Raw genomic sequence first — 21970 nt, forward strand, 5'->3', positions numbered from 1 at the left:
ACATCAAAGCTTGACAGCTACTTATAAATGGGGGAGGATCCAGAGGTGGTGACAACGGGTCAGCCAACCAGGGAACACAGGGGTGGTAACAGGGGTGTTAACTTCTGAACCATTAACAAATCACAAGAGGGTAGGAGGGGATTCCCCGGGCACCAGCCTATCACTTGACGCCTCTCCTGGATCTTTCCAGAAGCCAGGGAAGGGTATTGAAGTGACAGACAGGGCAACCAAGAGGAGAGAGGGGGGATTGACAGGGACAGGTGCAGGGGAGGAATGATTTTTACTATAGTAATGTGAAAGAAAAGCACTGAAGATCATCACAGCAAAATCTTGAAGATGCAGAAAACATGTCAAATCTTTTGATTTTATATTTAATCCCTAGTAAAAGTATAAAATTGTCATAGGTAGATGTCAAACCAGATACATAGCTTCAAAAAGCATCAGCAGAGCTTAGAAAAGTGAAACTATGGGTTTGAATCACTGAAGAATGGAGAGGTAGAAGACTATACTTATACTTCACTCTCAATAAACTTGAAATCAAGATTTTCAGCTTTGTTTTTAGAACAACTTTTTTTCTGGGACCCAAATGAATCTCTGCCCTGTCCTGGTTCCTCCACTCTCAATCTATAACTCTCTGAAGTGCAGCTCTTCTTAGGGTATGCTTGATTTCATAACAACTACAGATAACAAGAGACTTCTTGTTTAGAGCTTTAGCTATGATCTTCAGATAAGTGGTACTATCAGAAGAGAAAAAATATGAAATTGTTCAAGTGACTGGGTTCTTGACAGTGATTAGACCATTTGGTGTACTTCCTAATTGCTGTATAAAGGAGATGACCCCCTTGCTCAGAATTTGAAAGAAAATGTAACTACACATTTTATTTGGTTATAATTAATTTTCTCATATGTAATATTTGGTGTTTAAAGTTCATATTGGTATTTCCTGTCATCTTTCCATCATTGTGGCTTTGTTTTCTAAAATGAGTGACAATAGGACATTTACAAGAAATGTAGCTATAATTAAAAGCAAAATATTATGTCGAGAATTTTGTAACACAGTGAAATATTTCAAATCTAGTTCAATAAGCGGGGTAATGTTACACATGAATATTCCAGGCACAAATTTTCATTATGTTAATGAAAAATAATTTATGTAAGGCATTAGGAAGAAATGTAGTAAGGGCATTTAATTATTTCTCTATTTCTAAGTAGTAAGGAGTTGAAATTTTAATTAAATTAAGTGCATGATTTCTTTAGAAACCTTTTATGAACAAAAAATAATGCAAATAAAACTTTAAAACATGCCCAGAGTCTTTCAAACATGTGCATGGCAGAACTAATACCTTTGTTATGATATTCAGAATGTAAATAAATGATTTATGTTTTATCCCACTTGATTCAAAAGTATGAAAATGGTATGTAGGATTTTATTGAAAATTTTTAACTAGGAAAATTATTATACTTTCAGACAGGAAAAAGTATTCATCAAATTAATTGACCAACTTACTGTTTGCATAGGGAGCTAATTGGTTCTTAAATGTATATCCTCTCCTAAGCCCATCTGCAAATCCATCACCCAAGTGAAAATACCAACAAGTGACTGAGTTTGGGTAGAGCTGTAATCATCAACTGACTGTGAGCAGATCGAAATTGGTATTGCTAAAATTAATTACTAAGGGCTAGTTGCACATCACCTTAAACAGAAACATTGTAGTCTCTAAATTACTTTCTGTGTTGTTCCTGAGCATTAACACGATGAAGTTCTGCTTAGCTACAGATAAGTATTTTCGCCTGCCATAATCCTCTTCTAATGCCAGTGGAAAAGGGTCAATTTTATCCATATCACATGTTTGGGGTGGAAAGCCTAAATCAGAGGCTGCTCTTGCCTGTGTTCTCGAAGATGGATATCTGAGCTCACAAGTTTCTTCCACCCAGCTGGAAGCCGTATTTTTTGACTGCAACCAATGCTTGGATAGAAAAAGTCACAGTAATTCACTGTGATTAATTCTTCATGGTAAATCAAAGGTAGGTTCACTCTTATCATAGAAGACCTCCAGCATGTTTGCTGAACATCCAACTTCAAATGTTGGTCTTGCTTTTATTTTTTAAAAGCAGAAAAAAATGTTTTCACTTTACACTAAAAGAACTTTCAGCAAAGAGTATAATTTTATTTCATACATTCTTCAATGTACTGATACTGACTAGTTGGCAAGCAATTTAAACTCTAGCAATAGGTTAGTAACATTTTTTTCAGTTATTTTATTCTGTTACATGGTTGCAGAATGTATTGGCATGTTCTGCATGAGTAATTGAACTAATTACATTTCATTTTGCCCTCATAAAACAGTACGATTAATAAACAATAAGATTTGAGTGATATTCTGCACAAATAATAGGAATGAGTGATATTGCCCCTACTGGGGCAATATGCAAAAAGTATCTATTATGGTATTTTTCCCTTCTGGTTATCAAATTAGTTAAACCCTAATTTTGATTTGATGAAAGGGATATTTTCAGTGAAGAGAGGTAATAATTTAATGAATATTCTTTAGCAGGTCTTGGTGATTTTTATGATGCCTCCTTCCTTTATTATTCATTAATCAGTCAGACATGAATTCTGATTCCCACATGCATTTTTTATTTATTGTTTCTGCTCTCTAATATGAAGATTGAAAATTTTAATAAGATAATAATGAAGAGTAGGTGGGAAATACTGAATAATACATTAGTGGTTAAAAAGCAAAATCTCGTAAAAATGCATAATAAAATATAAAATTTGGGAAATTATAACTTTTTTTCCTGATACAGTAGCTATGCGAACATTGACTATTGCTTCTTTCGGAGCATTCACCCTGGTAAGAGTTCAAAAAGAGGAAAGGGTGTTGCAAGCTAGGTCAAAGAGGATAAGTTTTCTTCAAAAAGAAAATTAAAACATTTACAATTACTTCAAGTGGATTTCAACACTTTTATATGGGAGTTCACTTCATATATATATTTTTTTTTTTCCCTCAGTACTCCTATAACGTATCCTAATGCAGGTGATATGAACATAAAACATTGCTTTGTTTTAGTAGAAAACAGTTCAAGGACACACTTAGAACTATAGGATGAGTTATTTCTATGTCAGTCCTTAGTTCTGTACTTCTCCAATGTCATATACCCTTAAAAATTGCTTTCATCTGTAAGAACAAGGGAAGTCACAAAGTTTAAACCATGAAACTCAAACTTCTCCTTCATTTTTGGAAAATTCTGCAGTGATGAACTATAGACACACAAGAAAAAAGGGGGGGGAAGGAAAATATATTTGCATTACATATGAAATTTGTGGAAATTTATTAGCATAATGAATCTATCTTAAAGAAAATTCAACTTATACGAAGACTTTAGTCTCCTAAGAAAATATGGAAAATATCTCAAGCATAAATATGACATAATGAAAGTAAAGAAGGAGAGAATTTTTTAATTCCAAGGTTTCCCATGAAAAATATACTAACATATATCTAAATTCTTAAGGGCAGCTACATCTGCCAATTATTCAAAAGCAAGTGGTAGGTGCCAGAGACACTGGCGAGATTCAGTGAGACCCTCTCTTTGCATATTTCTTGTGATTAATAAAGAATATTCTCACTATTAATAAAGAACACTGGAGAATGATACCCCTTGCATGTCTACAACAAATTATGTGTTTAGAAAGTTTCGCAAATTGGGAGACCACAGCTAGCATTTTCTCATGCAAACAACATGGTAACTTACCTCCTAACTTACATATTCCTTGTCTGTTATGTGTCTTTAGATATTATTGTAATTTGTTCCACAAGGGTAGCTCAGGTATTTCAGTGTATCCTATAAAAAATCCTGAGTTGAAAACAAGGTAGAATAATATTGGATTAAATGCAATTAAATATAACTATAAATAAACAAAGGCTGCACTTTAATAAAGGTAATAGGATGACAGTTTTTCACTCATCTTCATTCTGCATCATATGTTAAAGATTTAGCACCATTTTTATTTTATTATACGTAAACATAAAATAAGTATATGTGTAATGTTTCCTAGTAAAGTTTCATATTATTTTTCTTAACTTCTGGAATGTTTGAAATGCACTGCCTTGAAAAAAAAGTTCAAAATAAAAACTTAAATATAGACTCTGATTATTCTATTTTTATAGAAAGAATTTATTTTATTTTAATGTTTATGTTATTTTATTTTCTGGTTTTCTCTAGCATCTTTAGCCTTCATCTTTGGTATGCACCATACATTGTGGCATGAACTATACAAATTTGTAGCAAATATAGAGCTTACTGTTCCACTAAAATGCATAAAATATTACTGATATTCATATAAAATGAGTATTCCAGTCAGGATCATCACATTTTATTTGATTTCAGTCACATACTCTTCTGAGAAAACAGTTTTCATCCACAGCTTCCCCAAGCAACATCCCTGCTATCATATGGTTTCAGAGAGATTTTCAAATCCTTAGATACCAGCTACATGTACTGTGATTCATCTGCCTTCTCTTCTCCAACAGCCAAGCAGCTGTTTCACAGGCAGGGAATGCTAATGACAGTATTTTTTCCTTTAATAGATGACCAAGTGTTAGGAAGTGCAGAAAAATCAAATCAGTTCTGTACCCTCCAATCTAGGAAAAAATTCAGCTTTATCACTCAGACCACAAAAGTACAGATGTGATTTGAGCTGACAAAAACTTTGAGTCCTCTCTTAGCTATTTACAAGGCTGCTAGGACTTGCTAACTTGCAACACCTGCAAGGATGTGTTAGCTACCCAAAATCTAAATTCTACTCTAACCATGTTTACCTGTAGAAGGGGAGGTAATGGCTTGCTGCATGTTCTCTAAGATCAAATCTGTTATTTATAAACAGGATTACAATTTTTAATAATTTCTGCTTCTTTGTAGTGATTTACACAGAAATTTAAATCCAACTCCAGATGAGTATACCCAAGTAGCTCACCAAAAGAACATTAGCGTGTACTTATTAATAACAGAACTGGGAAAGCTGTGAAAAGTGTTATACAAAACTCTGACCTAGACATTGCCTAATATAGGTAATGAATGTTTGGATAGAGCTTTAGACTCATGGGGATTTTGCCAGCAGAAGTTTTTGCTCATCACCCCACAAGCTGCGTGACTTGTGCTGTTATCTGCCTTGGCCTGTGTCTCCTCCTGGTTTCTGATTGCCCTGACTGCTCTCCTTTAAGCTGTTTTTGTTTAGAAGATACTGGAAAAGGGTGTGAAGTTTAAAAGGAAACAGCGTACCATGGGAGAGCTTGAACGGCTGCCTACTTGTACAGAGCAATCTAATAACTAAAAAATTTTAAGGCACCGTGATGGTTTAAGTTTGTAACCATAATCATTTGTTCTTTTTCTACAGTGAGATATGATTAGGAGAAAAGCAGAGCAGGCCCAAATCTTAAAAGGTATAAAGATAAGCTTACTAACACACACTAAAATAAGAAAATGAGAATCAAAATGAAATCTTCAAAACACTTCTCCCTCCCCACAAACTGTTCACTTTCCCATGAACAGCATAAAGAGACAAAACCTGGATTTCAGTCAGTTTACCACTTTAAAATAGTCTTTCATCTGTTCATTTGGAGAGAGAAGTCTCTTTTAGTCTGCAATAGAATCTCCTCACTGACAACATAGAACAGTTCTCTTGTGAGTTTTAATTCTCACAAAGAAACAGCCACCCGGGAGCCTGCTTTTGTGAGGTCCCTCCCATTAGCAGCTTCCCACCAGCTGTATATGGGTCATGGACATATGTTGCTTTCTTCAAAAAACCTTAGTTGTTTGCGAAATAGATTGAAGGAATGTATCTATGCAGGAAACAAAAAATGAGAAAAAATACTCTGAAAGCAGTGATTTAATGCTTCAAAATAGCATTTTGGTGTTTATGAGTACAGGAGTAAGGGAGAATGAATATTGTCTTTTCCGTCTTCTATTTTGTGGTGTTTTGGTTTTGCGGGTTTTTTGCACTTCATGCAGATTTCAAAAGTTCAGAAATTTTCCTTTTTTTCTTTAAAAAGAACATTGGTTTACACTTGCCATTACTTCATGGAAATAGAATTTAATCATTTCAGTGTTTTGCAATACCACATTAAAGTTATTTTGGAAATCCCAGGTTGAGCACAATTTGCAGATCCAGACAGTTCAGTGATGTGTAGGCAATGAAACTTCCTATTGCAGATGCAGGTAGTGGGGCTTGTTAATTACTACCTAGGCTCAGAAATTCTGTTATTGCCCATGGAGAATATTGTTCTCTAAGAGCTTCCTTTTATGTTTTCCAGCTGGGAAAGATAGTTTGCCCTTTACATGGAAAAAAAAAAAAAATTCTAGTACCCAGAGCCTGAAGACCTCATTGTCTAATTTAAGGGTTTAGCAAAACCAACTGCACAGTACCTACTACCTTCACTCAGTTTCTAAACTTAAAAGCTATTCCTGATCTCCGCTGTGGAGAACAATTTCTCCACAGTCAAAATCTATATTTTGTCAGTATTATCCAGACAGGCAATTTTCATATTATTTCCATATCTATTTTATGCAGTGGTTCATGCATTACCACTCTGCTCAGAATATGTAGACCTGTTTTGTGTGGTCACCAAATATATTTATGATCGTTGTTTTCAGAAATATCATAACAATTTCCTTTTGAAATATAGAAATAGCACTGAAATTAGAAGTCTAAGAAGGAATTACAAAATTAAAATGTCAGCAATGACGTATATTTTAGAAGAATAACATAAATCTTGTTTTTACAAACATATCATTTCATTTCAGTGGTAGCTACTTTTCCCAGGAGTAGCTGCATAATTAGAAAAATTTGCTGCACACATATAAAAATAACTTTTGTAGGTAAATTCCCTCAACAGGATTTATTTTAATAAAAGAATCAAACTAAAAATAAACACTTTCATTTTATGGCACAATTACTACCAGTGACATATTACTGCAGTGAACTCTCTGATTTCCTTTTAGTCTAGCATCATATTTCACTTCTTACCCCTTCTGCTGAGTACACACTGTAAAAGAAAATTTTCTCATTGTTTGTTACTACTCATTAATTTGGAGTTTTTAATTATATTTAGGTGGTCCTAAATTATGAAAATTAGTAAAGTGAAGTTTAGAGAGAGATGGTTTCTACCAAGGGCATGCAGCAGTAGCTTTATATGCGTCTGCAGACATACTCCTGTTCTGCCTGTTTTGCAGTACAACCTTCCTTGAGGTCTCATCAGCAAGCCAACAGCTGCATTAAGACAATGCTGTGCTCAAGTCAATGTGCCTTGAGAAGAGGTACCAGCATGAGCTCCTCTGTAATCAGTAGGATGACAGCATTACGTCTAGGGTTTCATCAAATCTCTTTTGGCTGACAGAGAGGAACTATTATGTCTTTGTAACTGTGCTCATAGGATACCACTATTGTCTTTGGTTCACAGCATCATAATCTTTTCCAACAGCGTGCCTTTTACACTCTCTTATTCCAATATCTCTCTTGTATCCCTATTGTGTCTGTGTTTGTTTGGGTATTTTTCTTCCAATAGCTACCTGATGAACAATTCCCATAAGTTTTACTTCATATGCAGTTGTCAGACTGTCACTAAAACTTCCTAAAGAAGATGTCATGCTGGGGCTATACTGGAAATTCCAAATATATTCAACTCTTCTACAGATTCTCTTGATAGGACAGCCTAAATATCATTAGTGCCAAATGTTGTCCTCTGTTTGTTCCCTCTTATTCTGAGGCATCCCCTTCCACGAAGGCTTGCAGAAGTTTATCTCTGGAGGATGGATCATCCAGGGCTTGCTTTCAGATGAAGCTGTCACATGAATGGTGAGGGGAGCCCATCATTCCTCTTGACTGCAGCCCCTCCTGGGCCAAACAATGGGATTACCCTATTATACAGGGATGTCGTGGAGATAGACTTGGCTCCCTTAAGACATTGAAACTTCTCCCTGAATTTGAAGCATTAGCATAGCTGCTAAATATCAGTTTTAGTGTTGCTTAATATAGAAATTCATCCTAATTTTAGGGGTTAGAACCAACAAGGGATCATAGTGTTCTCTTACTAAATGTTACAGAATGCAAAGCTTCCTTGGATAAGTGCCTGCACTGCCTGCTTTAGCACCTCCAGATCTTCAACAGAAATCAAGCATAAAAGATTTCCAATCACAGGAGGGCTATTCTTCTCAAACTTATACATGAGCAAAGACTTCAGGTAAAACTGGGACTTCTTTACTTTGCATTGTCAACTTGTAACAATAACTACTATAGCATTATATTATAAATTACAGAAGGTTTTATGGCACACCTCATGCTTTAAAGACTGTATTCTGTCAGAATCAGATTAATAGTGTTGCATGGGGTAGCATGGTGTAAACACCTGAGATTTATTAGCAATTAACATATGACTTTACTTTTCTTCCAAAAGTACTCACTAATAAAATTGAACACTGGAGATGAAAAAACTTTGTGATTATTTCCATTGTCTAATAGATTCTAAAACTAATGTAGTATCTGATAGCAATAAAATATAAAGCTGCTTCTAGTTTGTGAAAAGTGTAAAAATAACTGTTTGTGAGATCTACTTTTCTTCTGTTGCATTACAAGTGTTTTCATAACATATATAGAAAATAAGGGCTCACTTGTTGCACTCTCTGTCCAGCAATTCTAAAACATCATAACTTTGTCCTCTCTCTTAAGTCCAGTCTGATTGCTTGCTTTCTGTACTATGGAGATTTGTGTAGAACTGGAGCCTGGATGGCACAGTTTTGTCTATTACATAGCACAGGACATTTAGAGGTGTGAGCACCTAAGGATGAAGGTAAACACTGAGTTTTGAATATCTCACTACACACTAGCAATAGTCAAATATTCCTCTGTGCCCTGGAAATTTACAGCCATCTGTAAACACCTAAGTATCTCTTATTAGTGGCCTTTTCTAGTTCAGCTGTAGAGATGGGATTTCTAAGGTTGACCACAAATGAGATCTATTAGTCCATGAAACAACAGCAACAGCAATGAATCATATTTCACTCACAAACAGGGAAGGAGAACAGCTTGGCGAAGAGTGGGCCAGGGAGGGCTGCCCATCGTATGTAAAATATGGTAATGGATGGGGCAGAAATACCCTTAGAAAATTACAAGGGGCAGAAGACATCTGTGGGTGCAGGCAGAAGTGGCACAATTATGTTTTATAGGCTGCAGAGTTGCTCCTGTTTAAGGTCCAGGTGCCTGAGAACAATGAAGAAATTAAACAATTTGAGAGAGGTGATGATCCTTCATTTATAGTGCAGGTAACAGGTGAAAGGTGCAGGAACAGATGTGAAGAGGACTGAGAGCAGGAAGAGCAGCTCCCCTTCATTCCTAATATGGCTATGTGTGGAGAACAGAAATACTGCAGACACACTCTTGACTACTGCACACAGCTCTGCGGATCCACCCTGGCTGACATTATCTATTTTCAATAAACTCTAATTTGTTGCTACATGAAAAAGAATGAAAGAACATTACTGAGGGATAATTACATGAAGCACGAGCCCGTTCTTTATGGGATCCTTGAACAGGGTTGCTTTATTTATGGCACATCAGTAAACATTTTTCCCCCCTTATATTTTAAGAAATAACTAAACTTGAACTTGATACAGAAATGCATTCCTTTATGTGATTAACACATTTGTGCTTAATGTGTTCATTTAAAGTGTTGTTTTAGCCACTATATTCTATACATGGCTATATTCTATAGAATGAATAGAGTTTGGGGACCTTAGTAGTGAAGGAAGAATAATTTACGCAGGGGAGTGACTTGTAGCAGGTGCATCTAGCTTTGTACTTTAGACCTGGGGCCTAATTCTGAAAGTATTTACTGGAAAATAAGGAAATTATTATTGTGAGCAAATCAAGTAGTACAGGGAAGAGAGAAGAACTCTGTAAAATATTCCTATTAGTTTTGAAATGAAGAATTGAAATTACAGTAGAAATAGATGGCAATGTGCAGATCAATTGTCTGGGATGTAAAAGCAGCCTCTGTAAATTGAAGACTGACCCCAGCATTTAAAGCAAGGACAGCTTTAAGTTTTAAATTTTTTGATTTTGGTTTTTTTTGCTTTTTCACTTGAGATTAATAGAGATTAAGTCAATTTCACTTGATTTAATAGATAGACACCAATGCAATATGTGAAATTTTTACCAAAGAAATTGGTAGAATAATTAAAAGTAAGAAAACTGATCCTTGGAAGCAAAAATAAATTAACTGTAAGGAGGAAATATTTGGAAATTCTCTGATCCTGGGAGAAGAATCAGAATTTTTCTGCAGCAACATTCACACTGGAACACCTTCACCAAAGAGGTTGTGTGAGGATCCAACTGTCTGTGATGAGCTACAGAATTCAGAAGCACTGGCAAAAGGAATATTCTTCAGGCTTATACCTGAAGTCCTACTGTTGTTTAAAGAAAATAAAAAATACAGGTGTCAGAGGAACCCAGGACAGGCATAAAGGAATCTCTGAAATGTAGCCGAAAAATAAGCACAGCACCTACTAAAACTTGAAGTTAGTCCATGTGTCAAGTGTCAAGTTGCAGTTTTGAGCTAGAAAAGTAGCACAGCTTGCCCTGGCTGCTTCAAGCAGTACTGGAGATGCTCAGTTGTAATTAGCTAGGGCTGGGCTATTCTTTCTAGGTTTTCACTCTTATCCACATGGATTTGTACTATAATATTTTCTACTAGTTTCAGGTGCTTTTGGTTATATACCTGCAGTGCAAATTATTATTTCAGTTGTTGCTTGTACATCTTGACTGTATATGGAATGTCTAAGTCTTGACAAATCATATGCTTATTGTTCATATTTCTGAAGGTAAAATTGATACCAGCTAAGTAAAATAAAAAGGGAGTACAACAATTTTCTTTTCTGCCCTTTGCTCCCAGATTCTCCTTACTTTATGAAGTTCAAATTCTGCCTCTGTTCAAGTACACTTTTTTTTTTTTTTTTTTTTTTTTTAAATAGATACTTAATACTGGCAAGAAATTAATTTATGAGGGCACCCACAAAAATCCTTCCCACTTTTTCCTCATGTGGGTACACTCCTGGTCATTTTGATACATCTTCAAAAAAATAAATACAGTAAAACTCAGCTTTCACTAACTAATTCAGTGTGAGTTTCACTTCGAAACACCACACAGAACTATTTGCATATGAATCATCACTACAGTAACATATTGAATGAATATCACTTAATTCATTACATCATTCCATCAAATCTTTCCCCAAAGTTCCCCATGAAACTCAGTTCATTATTTGGACAAAGTCCTCAGATTGTAGGAATTGTCTTTACCTTATTGACTGAGACCCATGTATTAAAGCTCGGTTCTCGAAAGTGCTCAGTGATGGCTTGGCTCTTCAACTAATATGAATAAAATGGGAGCTCAGTCACTGCTAAAGAGCTGTTTTCAAATTCTATCAGTGTGTCACTGTAAATTGGTCTGATTCTCTTGCCTTGAACTTTCTGCAGTAGAGCACACACAAAGAGTGCAAACAGCCAAGCAGCAGGGCCAGCTTCAGGCAGTCATCTGTTCCTTAGCACAGCAGCTTGCCAAAGGGCAACAGCTTTTCCCACTTGCCTCATCTATGCCAGAGCCTGCGAGAGGCAGCTGACTCTTCTGTCAGCCATGGGAAGACTCCACTTCATCCTAGAGCTTCATTTCCCCTTCCTCTCTCTTTTTGTCTTCCTATGGCAAAAATATGCTGGTCACAGGCCCAGAACTTTGCCTTCAGGACATGAAGAGCTCAGCTGCTGATGGCTGCAACAGCATGTCAGGTACCAAAAGAACCCTCTTCTGAATGGGTTGTTGTTGTTGTTGTGGTTGTTTACAGTGCATTTCTTTCCTGTTTCTACTATTTCAAGAAATTTTTTTCTTTCCTTCATTATTTCTGATTTTGGCAATGTCTTTTAAAATAATTTTAAAATGTTCTTTTATTTTTGTCATAGTATTCATTTAAACTCAGACCAGTTTCAGGCAGCTGCAGCTTGGTATTACCCATGGCTATATGTTAACCCCTCAAAGCAGGCAGTCTACCTTAAAGGTGCACTGACATGTTCACAATTTGATATATAAAGTTAGAAGCTGCAAAAACAATTCTCTTATGCATATTGATGGAAAGAATGCTGTTGACCCTACTTATCAAAAGATAGTTATTAAAAAAAAATTTTGTTCTTGATCTTTTAGTAATTCAGGGAAAAGACTCTACTGGAAGAGAAGAGACTCAAGTAATTTTAGCTGAGGGGACTTCACAGTTAACATTCAATAAAAGAGATAGTATAGTATTTGTCCAAAGAATATTGTGAAATACACTTTATTCTGAACGATCAAGTAACTTCAAATTCAAATCCAACAATGGGACAAATTAGTAAATCTGAAAATCTGTTCTACATCTGTAACCTGCAGTATTTCTCAAAGGAAAGTTAAATATATTCTGAAAAAGTCTTTACAGACTACATACAAAAGAAGTGTCAATGCACGTGTATGGCTGTTTTCATTAGTAAGTTTTGTCACACCAGTATGGAGTATCATGATGCCTGATATAAGTACTTTTCTATATTATCCCTTTATTCACCCTTCCAAGGGAAGTAATTTTGCAGATTTTTTTCCATCTGGTCTTTGACAATTAAAAATACAGATGTAAGAGGGAAATAGATACTAAGGGAAAAAAAAGTCAAATATTTGACTACCATCTGTCAAAGTAGATTATTGTTTTTCCCCGCTTTTTTAAAGCTTCCTAAGATTAACACATTGGAAATACTTTGGTAAAAATTATGCATTGCAGGCTTTGGTAATCCTGAGACTGTTTTCAACAAGCTTCCATCACAGGAAAAATGTTTTCCTTAAAATAAATTTCAGCTCTCTGGCAGAGGATAGTCCTGAACCAAGTGTTTCCATGTCTTAAAATGAATCTTTAATCCATGTCCTTGTAATAAATTATGTTGCTCAATTACATTTTGTTAATTTTGTTTCTCCTTTAACACTTTGATCCTGATTGAGAAATCCTCATAAGATTGCAAAATTTGTTTCTATTTTGTAGTGTTGCCTGAATGTCTGTGAAGTCTGCATATCCATTTAAGCAGAAACTGCTGGGCTAGAGTCACAAGAGGCTGCAAGGCTTCAATATCTGACTTGTATCAAGGAATCTAAATTTGTGTGAAGCATCTACACTCCTTTTTTTCTGAATCACAGGTAGTGAGACATCCATCTACAGGAATTATATTCTAGGTCACAAGCTCCAAGCACCAAGATATGTTGTAATCTTTCTCAGAAAATGGGGAACAATCCAAAAAGCTGGAAAGGTATCACTAAGAACTGTAGCTCTGGATCGATCCACATCTCTAAAGACACAAAATATGCCTCCATCTTTTTCCATCTTTCCATATTCCAAATGGAGCACAAATATGAAAGTGATTGTCCTTTACAAGGACCTATGTGCTTTGGGATGTGGGTTGACCCCAAACATCACCCACATAGCTGTTCCCTCCCTCCAGTCCCCACCTCAACTAACAGAAAGACTATGAAGTAAAAATGAGAAAACTTGCCTAAAAGATCACTTTAATAGATGACAAGAACAGTTTAAAAGGTGGAAAAAAGAGAGGAAATACAATGAGTGATGGAAAAGCAATCACTCAGACCCTTCCACAAATAGACTAATGCCCATACAAGCAATGAGCCCCTTTGAAGCCAGAAAAATTCACCTCCTCTTTCTTCTTCCGCAGTCTGACAGCATTTGTATTTTCCTTCAGGGGATACAGTGACTGCTTATGTTTTACTCCATACTGCAGCTTTACTCTTCATATAGGTTTGCAGAAAACAACAGGATACATCAGTAAGCACAATATGTTGCTTTTAGTTTCCTGGTAATTCATGAAATGGTAGGGCCTCTAGGGAATGATTCACGTCCTTAGGTGATGCTCCAAAACTGCTGCCTTCTGGCCAGTCCACAGTTCCTGGATAGTTGTAGTTCTCTATTTAAGCTTGCAGTGTGATTAGTGCTACCTGCTCAGTCTATAATTTTGGATACATACGTAGAAGGGACCCTTACTTTTAACATCCAGCACAACAACAAGGGCAATCAAAGTGTCCAGATCTGTACTTCCATAGCAACTGCTCCTGAAGGAACTTCAGCTTCCCTACAGATTGCAGGTATCTCATTTGCATTCAGGAAAAAGTTGGCCTTTGATAGTTAATATTTCCAGCTCCAAACTCCTAGAGGTCGATCTTGAGTCTGGGTGTTTCATGCCAAAAGCTCTGGATGAGGCCATGCTCCCCAGCTGTGAAATAGAGGAGGTTCCTCATGGCTGATGCTGTATGGACTTGACAAAGGGCTAATGCACAAACTTTCTAATATTTGGTGTTGCTTGTCTCTCCCATGGAGCTCCGTCTCCATTTTCGCCCCAGCTAGCCTGAGGCAAGTGGCAGATAAAAGGAGGCTATCAGGGTCCTAAAAACCCATGAGGCAGCCAAAAATCTTTCCCTTAGCACAAGAGAGCGAGACCCTATCGGCAGCAGAGGAAGAGGTCTGCACTTGATCCAGAGTGAAACCAAGGCTTTATTCAATCTTTCTTCTGTTGTGCTGCCCCAGACCTTTGCCCTGTCTGATTGCCCGAATCAAGAGACCACCCAGCCTCATGGTCTGGGCTTATATACAGGGAAGGGGCTGTAGGAGGGGACAAACCAACACCCAATGAGGGATAAGGTGGGAGTGGAACAGGATTGGAGGGATATTCAAGGAAACCAATGGAGAACATAAAGGGAGGGATCTTCTCAGCTCTTGCCTTACCATTCTATGTCTTTTACCCGAACCCTCCAGAACCTGGGTGGACAAGCAGAATGATAGACAGTGCTCGCAGGAGGGGATTGGGAGGAATGTGGGAGAATGGGCTGGGGAAGGGGCAGGGACAAACTTTGGGATGTAACATTTTCCAGGAGACCAGGGGAGTACAGAACAAACCATTATAGAACCCAATATAAAAAATTAAATACAATATGAAACCAAATAACACACAGCAACAATTTGGCCTGTTCAAAGTCTTGTTTCTGCTTCAGATCTCACTTAAATTAGTTCTTATTTTAGGTCACTAGGCAGAGAGGTCTCAAAAACTGACTGTAATGTGAAATATGCATTCTCCAGAAACCCACAAAGCTTAGGATACCGTTTGGATTGGAATATAGTTGTTCCCTTATTGATCCCATCCAGTGGCATGTAATCCTACAGTTGCTTTAAATTCTATCCATATTTTAGTGAAATATAACTCAACATATTTTAGGTTCTCTCTTTGAAACCTTCACAATCCTATACATATTTAACATTTCTTTATTCTCTTCAAAGGCATTTAAACTGTTCAGAAGCAGGCTATTCTTTTTTATAATAATAATTAATAAAATATGTCTTCTTTTCGTTCTTGCAACTCCACTAATATTGCTGTGTGTTCTAGTCCAGACTGCTTTTCAGGAAGAGTAGTAAATGATGAGAAGATTATTCAAAAGGCCAAGACACTGGTGATGTTCAGAGAAAATATTTTATTAGTGGCAGTGAGGAAGCTGTGGGAGACAATTCTCATCTTCCTTCAGTATTACCAATAAAAGCAAGAAAATCAAAGAGGAAAATGTGGTGCAGATATAGTCTCTCGAAATATTTATAATTTCAGCTCTGCAAAACAAAATTTGTGCTATTTTGTTCCCTCCTTTCTCCTCTGTCACTCTCCCTCTGTCCCCCTCGGCCATACTTTCCTCCTTCCCCTCCTCCTTCCTTTTTTATCTCACTCTTTTCCTCTCTCCCATTACATCCCTTCAGTTTATGGAGTTAGCAACTTCTTACAGCTTCTTAAGTGTTGAATCTCCTGATATGTAAATTCCTTATGCTATTTGTGGAATTTACAGGCTCTTCCATCTTAAAGCTAGAGAAGCAGAACTGTAAATTTTTATAAACTAGTGCTTATATATTTCCCTATCCATATTTAGATGAGCATTTATGCAGTTTACATATTTTCTGCAGTTGCAGAAAAGGGAAGTACAGAAATCTATCTGAGGTCTTCCATGTTTTGATTAGTTGATCACTATAAATATGGTCAGGTTGCAGATGAGATTCAATATAGCCCCCAGTCTTAAAATTTTTATACTTTGTAACTTTTTCACAGTAATATTACCTCTGAGATGAAGCAATTCATTCCTTAGGGGGAAAATAAGTCATATAGACCCCAGTGAGAGACTTGTACAGGGGAGAAAGATACATTGCTTTAAGTTTTATACTCCAAGACTGACTATTTGGTACCTGTCCTTTATTTGTTGAGACACAGAAGGTCTGCTACCACTAACACTTCCTAGGTTGATAAATGCTTCTATTTTCTTGCCTATTTGAATTTTTTCTTATTTTAATATTAATTCTCTACTCTTTCTTACTGAGCTGGTTTTTTTGCTATGATGTTGTTGTTCTGTTTTGGGTTTTTGTTTGTTTGTTTTTCTTTCCCTCAGCATTATTTTGTATCTAAAAGTAACTGGTTAGGAGGCGGTGTGGAGTACCTTCTTTCTGAGATCATTATCTAAACAAAGACATCAATTCCAGTGGCAGTCTATTTTGATCATTGAAAACACCTGCTCCAAAGAAAAAGAGAAAATACGTCCATTTCAGTTTCCCTCTCATCAGTTTTGAAAGTATGATTATGGTAGAAAAATAAGGGAAATGCACTAATAATGGCTAAAGGCATATTTTCTTTTGCTGATGAAGTTCAGTCTGTTCCAATTTTCTAAATTTTATTTTACTTCTCTAGAATCAGACACAGAAAATTATGGATAAGAAAAAACAGATCAATCTATGTTCCATGCAGGGAAAGATGGATCGAAATAGCTTTTTTAATAGTAAAAGTTCTATTGCCTGAAATTTAAAATCTAGCAACTATTTTAAGTATAGATCTCCCTGCATTTGCTGATTTCAGTGTGTGTCTACAGGGACTTATTGCTTTAACCATACTAATCAAATCTGGACTGCAGCAGCTGAATGAATTGAGGCTGACTCAGATAATTTCCAAATCTGGAAGTCCAAGAGGGGAGAAAGATGGAGTTAGGCTTAATTGTTACCTATTAACCTTGACTAATACTTTACAGTAAAATCAGATATATGTTATAGTAACTTTTCTTTTCCCTGTCCTTGCAGTTGGAAATATAGATGCAGTCTAAATCCCATTGACTTTCAGTATGATATATTCTCCTAAGTTCATTAGGTTTTGCTGACCTGAGCTGGGCACTTCTAGAAGAATTTTTTTTTTTTTTTTTAAGAACAACTTTGAAAACCACTGGGTAAGTAAGGATAAAACTTCATGTATTAAAAGTATAGAATCTACTTCACAGGAGACAAACTAGGTGGAGTATGGATATATGGTGAAAGAGCTCAGAATATATGAAAATTTCCTTTTTTTAGACAAATAATTTATATTCCAGATCAGCCTGTGCTATCTGGCAAAGCTATCAGATATGCCTGGTCTCTGCCTCTTGGAAAAAAAGGTACAACACATTCAACATAAAAAATAAATTCTAACAAGGAATAATGGCAAAATAATTACAGTCAGTGCTATTTTCACAAAATTAGAGAGCTTTGAATTCTTGTGAAGACAAAAGAAAAGACTGGCTGCAAACCGTACTAGGGATGGAAAACCAGATAACCAGCTGGCAGCCAGAATGCATAAAAATCACCTCTCAGATGCCGCATTATTTTTAGAGCAATAATCTTGATCTGGTTATAAATATTTCCAGAGAAATCATACAGGGCTTAACTGTATAATAAGTTAACTTTGCCCCAGTTACACAGGTTGTTAGAAACAAATCATTGTTATTTTAGTAATCTATTTCATTCTGTCTTTGTTTTCTATTTCATATATGTATGTATACACACCTCCTAATATTTCCATGAGTACCTGCAGAAATCATCAAAGCAAGCATTCAACAAAATCAGGATGTACAGGCTTGAGATGCCTTTATCTGTTCTAGTAAGATGATTTGAAATTCTCTATGGGTTCCATTTACATTTCTCTACATCATCTGTCCTTGATGTTTTGTAAGAATCTCCATTTCTTACAAAAATGTGATACACATTATCTGTTTGATTTTAATTTTTCCTCATAATTCCGTTCAGTGTTATGAATACATTCTTATTCTTAAGTGAGCATTCATAAGTTCTTAAAATACAGCAGTTATAATAGTTTTTGCTATGTTTAACCCAAGCCACTTTATGAGCCTGTGGTGAAAACATAGAAACTTTAATGTTTAGTTCCTTATTAAAAACCAAAACAAACAAAACAAACAAACAAACAAACAAACAAAAAAAACAAAAAAAAAAAAACCACAGTAGTTTAGAGAATTATTAAGAGCATCAAAAATCTAGGGACAGATTTAGCATGGTGCTAAGCTTCCACAAATAATTTCTATCAATGAGTCTGGCCCATATTCTTTTAATTCATTAGCATTATTATTGTTTTAAAGCTAGAACTTATTCTTTCTGTAAGTCTAAAGCTAACTACACAGTACTATCAGATTTTAAAGAAACTATTTTTCCTTTATGTAAATATTAAAGAAAAAATAAAAACATAACTACATTAGCTGTAGTGGTGCAGAACTGTTTTATTAGATTTTTGTAAGAAGTTTATGTTATGGTTCGTTTCACTGTATCCCCAATTCTGTATCCCTTTTGTGTTGTCTGTATAATAAGGTGTTTTGTGTCAATCATCCCATACCTCACATGACATGTAACATCCCTTCTGCCCCAACCCCCCTCTCTGGGGCAGCTTGCCTATCACTCCCGGGGTCCCTCCCAGATTGTGAAATCTCCGGCAGAGGGCTTCAGGTGATAGGTAGCCTGGGGGAAATTCCTTTGGCTCTGGATTTTAGTGGTCTGAAGCTTGGGGGTGGGCACACCTTGTTACCCCCTGAAACCCCTGATTTGTGGTCTTTTTTGTATCCTCCCTGGGACCCTCCCCCGCTTATAGGGGGTGGGAGGGAGGAGCAAACTCTCTCAGCCGCCAGGTTCTCAGCCTGGAAGCTCTCAGCCGCTGGGTTCTCCACCTAGAAGCTCTCAGCCGCGGGGTTCTCAACCTGGAAGCTCCGAGCCGCTCGCCTCGGAGCTTGGAGATCTCTGCTAATAAACATCCTTTAACCTGCTAAGCTGAGAGCCAGCCTTTTCTCTTCTGCTGCTATTGACTGTCACCTTTGAGTCCAGCTGCCAAGCCGAGAAGCCAAAAAGAACTGGAAACTTTGTGTCTGTGTTGACCCGAGCTAGCTGGAGGTCAGCTCCCACCCGGAGCGGGGACCCAACCGGACATAATTAGCCTCCCATACTGCAATAATATACTGGTTTTCAAGTCCAAGAAGAGGAGTAAAACACGCTAAATTTTAACCATGTGCTTTAATAGCATATTAAAATTATTTGCCCTGACAGAAAATCTGTAATCAGAGTGGACACTTCCTCAGTGGTATTTTCAATTCCTTTTCTTCCCCAAGAAATAAATTCACAAAAATATCTGTAGTGGGATCTTTGAGTAGGTGGTTTAATAGGGTTTGACAGAAATTCAATACCTATGTCTGGAAGGCCTGTTGTTTGAAATTATTTCTTGGTGTGTGACAGGAGATTAATTTACAATTCATTTGATAGGACAAAATTCAGTCCCACCTCAAGAGCTGAATTATTTCTCTTACTGTATTTCCTCCGTAATTGCAGGTAGTCCATCAACATCTAAATCAATGTCAAAAGCAAGGTCAGAGTAGTCACTGAAATATTTCAGGTGGTTCCCAATTGAAAATACTGTAGCAAACATTGAAAAAAAATACAAAAATAGAAATAGATAATGTGAAAATGTCCACAATCTCCAATGTATTTTCTTTTTTTTAATATGGATATCCTGAAATGTTACTAAGGTAACATTGAATGCTGGATAGTGTAGATTAGGGCATATAACAAATACATTTCTAAGATCTTTTTGCATCACTTACAAATGCTGTTGACTTCTGATTTTCATTACTAAGAGATACGACAACCGTGCTCAAGTTATTTTTCACTGAAATGTGTTGACTTGGTCATTTGGACAACACTGTCCCATTTTTTATTTATGGCTAGGAAGATTTTTGCCCCATGATGTAGGCAAGAGTGCCGTCTTGAGAGCTATTCTATTCCATTGTTTCTCTTGCTCTAGTCTCCTTTTCTTCCATTCCCATGTCTCTCTGCACAGTGCACTCTCAAAACTCTTGTTTTGCCACAGGTATTGGTGTTCCATTTAAGGATGTTCATTCAAGTCAAGAATCTGATTTTCACAGTAATTCAATGCACCTGCTTTGTTTTTCAGGAACACAGATCAAAACTCTGCTTGTACAAATTTGGAGAATATGCAGTGTCTGCATTGGGAATTTAAATTCTATGGTGTCTTGCTGAGCTGTGACAAGTGAATTTGAAAATTGGACATAACAGATCACCTATAAGAATATGTAAAGCAGCATTTTGTTTTCAGAATGTAACTTACATAAATAGTTGTTTTTTGGTTTTTTTTTTTTTTTTTTTTTTCCCAAAGATGTCTTGAAAGGTTAGTCTATTTTGCAGGCTCTGCTTTTCCACTTTTAGATGTTTTTAAGACCTGAAGAGACAAATATATTTCAACATTAGGAAGAAAAATAAACCAGAAGTTCTAAAAACCTGAGCTCCTGCAAACTGTCTCTAAGGCTTATATTCAAGTTGAAAACAAGAAAAAGGAAATTAAATAGGCTTCTCCATTTAAAGTTCTTGAAATAAAGCTGTACATTTTAGTACACTATACCCTGCATCTCTCTTAGGTTCTAAAGTGTCAGCCTTTTCTCTGAAACCTTTGCTTGCTTCACTTGGAGGAATTACCAAAAAATAATTCCTTTAGAAGTCTCCATAAATATCTCTGACAATTGATAAAAATGTACTCATCAATCTCAGAATGAAAATTTCAAGAAAAACAATGGCAGAAATGAAATTCTGAATGGATAGTGGTGAAGAAGAAGAAGCAATATTTCTTTGCCCTCTTACCTCTTGGTGATTTAAATGTGCAGCAGATTATAATGCTTGAGTTGTTATAAAAGTTATTAAAGTCAGAATGAAATACAATGCCAAAAGAATTTTTTCATGTATAAATGTAGAGAAATTTTATATATTTTGATTTTTTTTGCATTTAATCTTTTTTTCTAACTCAATTTTTTCTTCGGTAGGCAAGAGACAATGTCATCCCACAGACAGAACAAAATTGTAATTACAAAATGCTAGTAACTCCATCTGCCATTGAATATAGTTAAATGACTTTGAGTTACAGTTAAATGACTTTTGTCTCATTCACTGCCCACCTGAGTCACCAGAGGGAACCACCACAGGCTTGGACAGACATTGGATCAGGCAATTACTTTTTCATGCTTTGCCTTTCCTGCATCTGATGGTGATGTGTATTCAGTAAAAAATTTCAAAGTCTATAGATGACAGCACAACAAAGGTGGGATATTACTAAGTAAGCTACGTAACAACAGATAAAATGCCTGTTTTCTGACACAAATTAATACTGTCACCAAGAGTCAGAAATTACCTGTGTGCCCCTGAATTGCATACCAAGCCATATTCAATCTCCTTAGTTGTGATAAGTTTGAAAACTCATGGTTAAGAGAATTTTAAAATTCTCACTTGGGCAATCAAAAGCTTACCTGCATTTGTGCTTGGCCTGAAGCAACATGAGTTAACTCAGTTCTTCTTATATAACTGATTTCCAGTGCTGCCTTGAAATGTTCCTTAAGATTCTCATATATAGACTGTAAAATGGTTTTCTTATTGCTGAAATGCAGCCACTTCTCTTTTGGAAGGTGTAAATGCTTGAGAGTAACAAATGGTGCTACAGGGACTTTTAGTGATTATAGTCCTTGAATTTACT

This window comes from Hirundo rustica, chromosome 1, assembly GCF_015227805.2.
Source record: "Hirundo rustica isolate bHirRus1 chromosome 1, bHirRus1.pri.v3, whole genome shotgun sequence".
Classification (NCBI taxonomy): Eukaryota; Metazoa; Chordata; class Aves; order Passeriformes; family Hirundinidae; genus Hirundo; species Hirundo rustica.